The sequence below is a fragment of the Pelobates fuscus genome, chromosome 3 (assembly GCF_036172605.1).
Source record: "Pelobates fuscus isolate aPelFus1 chromosome 3, aPelFus1.pri, whole genome shotgun sequence".
NCBI lineage: Eukaryota > Metazoa > Chordata > Amphibia > Anura > Pelobatidae > Pelobates > Pelobates fuscus.
In genome coordinates, this window is record NC_086319.1 from 69653539 (window position 1) to 69661060 (window position 7522).

The following is a 7522-nucleotide window of genomic DNA, read 5'->3' on the forward strand; positions in this document are numbered from 1 at the left end:
TACTTTATGTTTTGTCCTTCTGTATGATCGTAATCATTAACACATCCTAATCATTGTTAATTCACAATACGAGGAGCTAATGAGCCAGTCTCTTTGAGGGTCCTCTTAAGTTTCTGGACAACTCCTGAGGGTCCTCTTAAGTTGCCTGGACTACTCCTTAAACTCTTCCCAGCACATGTTTTTTTAGGTCAGTTCTGGAAAAGAGGGACTAACTGCTTTTAGGAAAAAGCATTTGTTAAGACCCCTCTGGCACAAAGGAGTGAATCTGCCGTTTAGTTAAACTTCCCCTTTCGCAATAATGCAAGCTCCATTCGTATCTACTCCAACCATACAAACTGGAGAATGCACCAATCTCCCGACCGGGACCCGTAAGGATGCCCCAAACCCCCGAACAATAAATCCACGAATCGCGGCTAACAGCCGAGCAAATATATCCTCCAAGTGGCTTACGTTTCCAGGAATCAGTCGCTAACCGTGTGTAGTAATCCCCCCTCCAATAACGAGACCAAGCTCCGCATTGAGGGTAAAACAAGAACTGGCTTTACTGTGGGCTACCCACCCGTATTTATGCAGGTCTCCCACTTGGTGGACACTCCCCTAGGGGGCCAAATTGGAGACTGTAATGACAGACAGACATATGGCACTTTCAGACATACAGGCATAAAATATTCCCATAATGCATCCCGGTTTCCTCCCCTCTGCCCTGGAGATAATTGAGAAGTAATTCAATTATCTCCCGGACAGAGGCAAATCGCCATTTTAAATCAAACACAAAAACCACATAAAAATAAATAATTATACAACTACCGAACATATTACATTCGTGCAACGTATCCCCAGATAGCCTGGATCTGAGTGCATATCCTTAGCGAATAGCGCTCAGATCCCGTACGCACAGTTCAATCGCCATGGAGTCAAAGTCTTTTACAGTCTTTCAGTATGCGATTGACTCCATGGGATGGCTATCTGGGTTAAGTCCATTCGTGTAATCCAAACTCCCGAACGACCGGTGGTCGCATGCCTTGTCGACTGAGAAAGGCGGTCAGTGGTTTCAGCGGTGTTCGGCAGAAAAAGTGTCCATTTTTAGTTCCATAGGATCTGCGTCGAACACCGCTGGTCTTTCGCATGGTTTAAAATGGCCGCCGCTTAGTGGTCGGCATACGAACGACGACCACCCTGAATACAGTTAGAATGGAGAGGTGTCTGCGGTTAACCACAACATTCTAATTGGGATCAAGAGGTTAACCAGCAGCACACTTCTCTTCTGGGTGGCTGTCCGTTCAGCAAGTTCATTCAGTAAAAAGTCAAACATACGAATAGGGGTATACGAACAGGCAATTCCACGAAAGGAAGGCAAACTAGACGAACCAGCAATAATAGTTATACAGATGGGTCTGTCACAGCATTAATCATGGAGCCCATCAATGTTTGTCTGGACTCAAATACCCATTTTAAAAAGCATATTTTTTCAATGTTTGTCCTAGTATGGAGTGTCTCCATTGCAGCTCTAATGATGGTCTTAATTTAGTAAACTTTTCAGATGATTTAATACTGTTAGGAAAACTTTTGAATTATTTAACTACAGAAGTGACCATTAAAGTCTATTGAGATTTTTGTGGATAAATAATTTGGAAAGTTTTTACAACAGTATTGAATCATTTGGAATTCTTATTACATTGAGACCTATGTCTCATATTCTCTATGCTTTGCCATTCCACTGAAGTCAACTGAGCTCCCACCAACAATTTCTGACTTATCTAGGCAATTTTGACTTGGTGATCTAATTGTCCATTGTTTTAATACGGACATAATTCTTCTCTGAGATACTAACAAAAGTGAAGTAAAATATGTGAATACATGTACAATGGTCACCAAGATTGCACCTTTCTTTTGGAAATCCCTCCCCTGGACTACCTGACTTAGGTTTTCAAGATTTGGGTTTTGATAGTCTCTGATTAAACTGTAAATAATATTCTCTTTTTGCTACTGGACAATACTTTGAATGGTTCTAAACTTGTGTAGTAGTTTAATAGTCAAACTATTCCATAAATTACCATCTACACCTTACACTACATCATGAAGATAAGGGATGAAATCTCTTTTATATTGCTAAATCAAACGCCTACATAAACATTGTAATGTACACATACATCGTTTACATAAAAATAGCAGGTGAATACTGGACACTAACTATTACACCGGGACATAGATTTTAAAAGTATGCAATACCTAAAGGATAGAATTGGTTGACCAATGCCACTTGTGAGTAGAGTTGGTACTTGAAAATAACTTTATGCTGGCTTGAACCCTTGAATATCAAATGAGCTCACAATCTCATCCAAAATGGTATTCTCAATTTACTCTTACTCTGGATATATTGTAATCAGTAGAGTATATTTAAGTAACATATAATCAGAACAATGGTGTTATGTTCGCGAGTACATTCTGCCACCTGTGTGAAGGAGTAGAATTTGCCACCATTTTGCCAACTCATTCATTTGAATAAAGTAAATGTATGAAAGATGTTAGTGACATAGAGAGATAAAATAAATTCTAGAATTAGTCATGGTGATGCACGCAACAATATGAAAAAGGATAAAAAATATGCAAAGGCAACTGAAAAGACTGAAAAAAGCATGCCTCTCTCGATTTAACCTTCATATTTCATATATCACACAGCACATCAGCACTTCATATATATGCACAGCACTCCTCTCCTGACGGTCATTTACTGTAGCATGGCCGAGCGCCAGTACCCCCGCAGCCCGGCGCAGAAGGAGAGGGCGCTCGAGTAAGCTCTGATCCAGATCCGCATTTCCTGTATAGCTCCCTCGCGCGCCCTGTAGAGGTCCTGGGAGCTGGAATATGACGTCATATTCCAGCTCCCAGGACCTATACAGGGTGCACGAGGGAGCTATACAGGAAATGCGGATCTGGATCAGAGCTCACTCAGAGGAGCACTGCAGCAGCCCACTGGACCCCAGGCTGTGGATCCACTTCAGGTCTCTAAAAGGGAGACTGGGTGGATCAAAAAAAGTGTGTGTGTGTTACAATACTGCCCCTGTTCCCTTACCCCTATAATTCTTCCCTACCCCCCATACTGTTCCTGTCCCCCCAGGACCCCACAATGCTGCCCCCTGTCCCCGTTTCCCCCGCAAAAGCCCCAGTCCCCCATAATGCTGGCCTGTCCCTCAAAACTGTTCCAATCCCCCCCACCATAGCCCCATTCCCCCACAATGCTCCTCTACCTCCCACAATACTGCTCCTGCCCCCCCACTGCTCCTGCCCCAACATAGCCCCAGTCCCCTACAATACTGCCCCTGCGCCCCCACTGAAGCTCCAAACCCCACAATACTGTTCCGATTCCCCCACCAGAGCTCCCGATCCCTCAATACTGTTCCTATATCCCCCACCAAAAAACTGAATCCCCCACAATACTGTTCCTATCCCCTTACTAATGCCCCTGTCCCACACAATACTGTCCATATCCCACCACTCTAAAGCCCCATTCCCCACAATACTGTTCCTAACCCTACCACTAACACCCCAATCCCCTATAATACTGCCCCTTTCCCCGCATACTAAAGAATCAATCTGCGACAATACAGCCCCTGCCCACTTCACAATAAGGCTCCAATCCCCCACAATACTGCCCCTATTCCCCTCTCACTAAAGTCCCTATCCCCCCACAATACTGCCTCTATTCCCCAAAATTACTCCTATCTCCCCTTGACTAAAGCCCTAGTCCCAAACACACACAGTACTAAAGCCCTATTGTACAGCGCTACAGAATTTATTGGCGCTATATATATTATAATAATATTAATAAAGTCCCTATCCCACACAATTCTGTCCCTATCCCCCGCACTAAAGCACAGTGACACAGAAAGTGGCTGGTGGGCAAGTAAGAGACACAGGGGGGTGTATGACACTAGAAGGGGATATAATACACTAAAGGGGGTGTAACACACACAAGGATAACACATTTAAGAGGGGATATGTAACACTAAAGGGGGTAAGAAATTCAAAAGTGGGGTTACGAGGCACACAGGTGAAAATACATTTCTTTGCACCGGCCCTGGCTCTCAGTATCATCATGATGTGCTAAAATTGAAGGACTTAAATAAGGAAGTGCTTCTAGCAGTTGTAGATCTGACAGCCACAAGAGGCATGGTTTAAGCAAAATGTAAAACAATTGCTGTTTCTCTAGAATGGCAGTGTTTTACATTAACAGCAAAAGGGGACATGGTATATGCACCAAAACCACTTCATAAAGATGTTTCCCCCCCCCCTTTTTTTTGTTAAATGTAGAAAACTTAGCTTATTTAGTTGTTTGTTTACTCTGTATGTATATATCCTCTTTATGCATATGGACACAAATCATTTTGCAACGTAACCTTATTATATGGTTCTGTTGAATACAGTAATGCTTTATAGATAAACGACAATGAAAAAAATAACTAATAATAATTATGGATTTTTTGACATTTTAAGAAGCCAACAAAAATGTGATTAGTTTATTGTTATAGACATAAATCTTAAAATACAGCTGACAAAATTCAGGTTTAGTTTTCCTGAATTGTGCTTGTTTTTAATAGATATTATATACACCAAAAGTCTAAAATACTTTTTTTCTAGAAAACAAAAACTGTTTGTGTGTGTTTGCCTATTGCATTTCATAAATATACTAACTTATTAAGTTCCCATATTGAAATGTTGCAACTACGAGCCATTGTTCACCGAGACAGCTGTCTCATGAATTATTTTCTCTTATTGTTTGTGCATATGTCTTTTTCATTTGTCATCAGTGTTGGCACTAACTGTCTTGTGGAGACCATGTTCATGGAACCGTTACTTCTGAGGCAGATGCTAAGAACACTATGTACCAGTAAAAAAATGCATTATTGCTCTGAAAGCATTGTTTCCCAATCCTCATAGAGAATCTTGACCTTTCTGTCTACCTCTCGGCAAGATTATCTGGACACATACAAGAGAGGAACAGCAGGAACTGAATTCTTATATGTCTGCTTTTTTTATTGTTTGCCAGAAATAAATGGCAGGCCTTTTTTTTTTTTTTCAGTGGCTTGTATATGTGTGTGTCTTTTTTTTCTTTGTTTTCCAACAGGTCTTTTTTTTTATTTTAAAACAACTTTTTTCTTTTCTTTTGTTAGAAACAGCAGGAGGTCACCTATTCAGGGTCCTATGATAATGTGGAAATTAGGATGCTAAACGTTAACAGTGGCCTCCTGAATCCTCAATGCACCTTTTTGTTTTCGAGACACAATCATTTGATGAATCACAAAAGAAGACCCCGTGACAATTGCAAAAGATTGACCTTGGGCATTTTGAGCCTACAGATAAAAGTAAAAATAATCCAATGTTTTCTTTAAAAAAAAAAAAAATACATGATGGTATTTCTTTAACATAAGAATGCAGAAGCACAAATTGAACATTTTTTTTTTTATTTTATATAAGCTGTGATGCGTAGACGCCCTCCTCACCCCAATGCTAAATCCATAAGCCATGCCTGGTTTAACACAAATTGCATGCTCAGAATTCATAAGAATTTCTTGCGGACAGGAAACTATTTATCCTCATTTCTTTTGGAAAGGTTGGCATATTGTTGTTATATTCTGACTGTACAGCATGACTAGTCACAATGGATTGGTCTGCTCTACTCAACCTTTGTCCAATGTGGGTTTTAGCAACAGAATGCACCGTGCTATATCAAAATAAATTACAACTGCGCTTACAATGATGAGGGCCACATCTGTAAAGCAACGTCCAATCTGGAGCTCTGATTACTGTGCTCAGTTGACTGTATTATACACAATCTTCTGTATTACTCTGTCTTCGGGGGTTATGCTGTGTTTTCAAAAAAATGTATTTTTATTCTATACACTGCATGCGTTGCTCGTGATATTCATCTAAATAGAAAATTAAACGTAATGTATGTGCATGGTGTAAGAATCGAATATATCTTGCAGAATTTGAGATACAAGCATGTCATGGAATTTTAATTAATAAGAGCACACAGTTGAATAGACAGAGATTGCGTGTCAGAACTTACGGAAAGGGTTAATACATAAAGCGTCAAAAGCATCTTTTATTTTTTGGTAACATGCAAAAAAAAAAAAAAGAAAGAAAAAATAATAGCCTAACATTTTAATAAATAATCACATTCATTTGGCTCAACAAGGATTAGTTATTCAATTAGAATTAACTTTGTTACTAGGAAATGGACCTATCAAGTATACAATTATTGGATGTGGGCTCATTTTTTCAGTCACCTGGAAACTAATTAGCAAGATATAATCACATACTTGCTGTCTGGTAAACATACAAGTCCCCAAGGACTGAATGACTTGAGTCGTGAATCGCTAGCCACTGCTTATATGTAATTATCATATAAATGAAGTGCTTTGCATTGTGTTCTTATACCCTAATTCTCATCAGAGGCAATGATATGACACAAACTATGAATAATTGCGAGATTGCAATTTTATGAATGTTAAATGAATCCAAAAACTAGCATTCTTACTTAAAAAAGAAAAGGGTTAAAGATCTAGTAATTGTGATTTTTTCCAAATCTTATAAAACTTAAAGTTGTTTAACCCCTTAAGGACCAAACTTCTGGAATAAAAGGGAATCATGACATGTCACACATGTCATGTGTCCTTAAGGGGTTAAAGAACACTTTTTTCTCCTAAGCCACAAAACAGAGTTGCACCGTAAACATGTATAACGACAATAACACAGGCTATAGACAAAGCAACGGCTAGGGAAATGTACTTTGCTTTTGTGATAATAGGAATTAAATAACTATCTTCAACTTAGCTTCAGCCAAATAGGGCTACTAATTGCATTTGTCAATAATGTTTCTCTTCACTCAATAGACTGAGCACAAATTGGGTGAACTTACAGAAGCGGAAAAAATTGAAAACGTCACAAAGGATTTTCGATGTCACAGTGCTTCCCAAACTGGCAATGCAAACATGTACATCGTAAGTCTCTAACGGAATGTATAACTAAAAAGAGCCAGAAAAGTAATCAAACAGAAAACAGCAACTGAGATTCACATACCTTTTGTGACTCGGAAAATTTGTGCATCTTCTCTTAAAAAGATGAGTTCCAAATCAAGAATTAAAAATCCAACGTGCTACTGAGTTGCTGATGCACCCGTTTATTTCTCTTAGTGTACAAACTACTGGGCAGTAAACCTAACAACCCAGTTTAAACACTGTTTCTCACACAGCAGATTACTTAACTGTTAGAGAGGAGTAGTTTGATAAGGTGTGGCTGCCTTACAAAAGGCATCGCTTAATTACAAACAGAATTACTTGTCAAACAACAACAAAGTTGTCGATTGCTTTGCAGCTTTTAGCTTTGTAAAAGGTTTTATAGCCAGGCTTTTTTTGAATAGATGTCACTGGGTGTCGATGACGATTTGTTCCTTGTTCTGTGATTACCGTACGTAGTTTCCAAAATTGTTGATCTTTTCGGACAGTTAGCATGCAAACTC